The sequence below is a fragment of the Galeopterus variegatus genome, unplaced genomic scaffold (genome assembly GCF_000696425.1).
Source record: "Galeopterus variegatus unplaced genomic scaffold, G_variegatus-3.0.2 Scaffold3776, whole genome shotgun sequence".
Lineage (NCBI taxonomy): Eukaryota > Metazoa > Chordata > Mammalia > Dermoptera > Cynocephalidae > Galeopterus > Galeopterus variegatus.
In genome coordinates this window covers 122,524-124,618 of record NW_007729887.1, presented here as the reverse complement: position 1 = coordinate 124,618, position 2,095 = coordinate 122,524, and the positions used below count along the sequence as shown (strand labels likewise).

The 2,095-nt window shown below is 35.9% G+C and overlaps 1 pseudogene; it reads right to left on the bottom strand.

Moving 5' to 3' along the window:
* Positions 1-1,090: 1,090 nt before the first annotated feature.
* LOC103601530 lies at positions 1,091-1,273 on the bottom strand (annotated as a pseudogene).
* Positions 1,274-2,095: the final 822 nt, after the last annotated feature.

Here is a 2,095-nt window from a genome sequence, read left to right as displayed (position 1 = left end):
TAACAAAATTACTTATTAGGAGAATAATAGATGTCCTAGATCCTTGGTGCTTTAAGTGTGGTTTCTGGACCAGCAGCATCTGGCATCACCTACAAGCTAGTTAGAAAGAATCAGTGGCCCCAGAGGTACTGAATCAAAATCTGCATTTTAACAAGATCTACAGGTGTGTATATTAAATTAGAGGAAAACACTGTCAGATTTTTGTAGGTTCATAGCTCCATCATTGTTTTCATTTCTTTTTCCTCCAGATAAATTATGTGCTTTAAAGAAAAGCCAAAGCTGAAGGAAGAGGAAAGGACAAAAGCCTTGGTGGTCCATACCACAGTGGGATGGTAGGAGGGTACTGGATGCCCTATGGCTGTGCCTCACTTTGGCTGAAGATACATGTTCCCTTTCTGTGCTTTTTTTCTTATCCCCCTTCTTTCCCTACTAAAGACTATTCAAAACGATTATTGAGGGAATGAATGATAACCCTTCAAGTTTTTCTTGCTTTCGCTCTGTCAATTTTTCCCTTTTTAAGTTTTATTATTATTATTATTATTATTACTTTTGCAGAAGTTGTGTTTTGAGTTCATGTACTTTTATTTTTCCACAAGGTAGAATTTTTTAAATGACATGTGTCCTTATACTTGACATCCTATGAGAAATAGCCAATTTTCATTTTGCCCTGTTTCACCCAAAGTTTAATATTCACATTTCCTTGGGGAAAAAGTAGCACATTTCCTTGGGAAAAAAGTAGCACTCAAAGTCCTTATTTGACATGGTTAGTAACACTTGTCTTTAAACAAGATATATTAAAGTCATTTTAAAATCTTACTGTATGTCACTAAATTTTTCTATGTCACTAAATTTTACATTTTTTCTGTAGTAGATGAAAAAGATGTGTTTAATTTAATTTATAGATGGATTGTTTTTGTCTTTTTTGTTTGTTTTGGGTTTTTTTTTTCACATCTCACAGATATATTTATTCATGACGTGAAGAAAATGGTACCTATACCAAGTGTATAGCCATGTTCCATGTTCCCATCTAACATAGCTTGCTTAAATTTATAGGCAGATTTCATCTCATATGTACTCCAAGTAAAGTTGGTTAATGATGACCATGAACAGGTGCAGGACTCGAACCTTTCAAAGCTTTACTTCTTTTATCAGCATTCCTGATTTTATAAATGATGGAGTCCATGGACCTCATTTCTACCCAAATCTCCTGGTAAACTTGTATATAGTAGGGCTTCATGGGGATCCAGACATTTTAAATAATGCTTTGAAGCATCTTGGTGCAAGCTCAATGGCTCTGGCTGCATGAAACCCCACAGCCAATGACTCAAAAATGTCGAAGAGTTACAGGTTTGTTTTTTTTTAAAGGCTTATAAAAAGATCAAGTGACCAGTCCTAACTCACATAGTCAATTGTCAGTACTTTATTCTTCTTTCCAATGGTAGGGACATGCTTGTTTTCTATTTGAAGAGTTGGATTGTGCTTTATAACAAACCTAATACACACTGTTCAAATCAAGAAATGTGATTTTGGAGCTGGATGGTTAGCTTAGTCAGTTAGAGTGGGGTGTTGTAACATCAAGGTCAAGGGTTTGGATCTCCCGATAAAGGTCAAGGGTTCAGATCTCCCTACGGGTTGGCCAACCAAAAAAGAAAGAAAAAAAAAAGAAATGTGATTTGATTCATTAGAAAGTATATTTGTTAGTCCTGTATACTCTTAGCTGCACTTTATGAATATTCATAATGATTTTCATGTTTCTTCTGATATAGGCCCATTTCTTTTGCTTCATTTTGTTGATCAAAGCAGTTTCTGAATTAGCAGATCCTGTGGCTTCTCTCCACACAAAAAACGTTATTATGAAAACCTGATTATTAAAAATAAATGAGAAACAGTGCAAAGAGTTAAATATAGATTTCATTTCTCTACCTGTCATTATTTATTTATTTATTTATTTATTTATTTATTCCTTTTTGTCTTTTTTCGTGTCCGGCAACGGATCGCAACCCTCAGTGTCGCGCCCGTACCAGACCGGGACCAGCAACGGGATCGCAACCCTCGGTGTTGCTCCCACACCTCGCTCAGCCAGTGAGCGGGAACC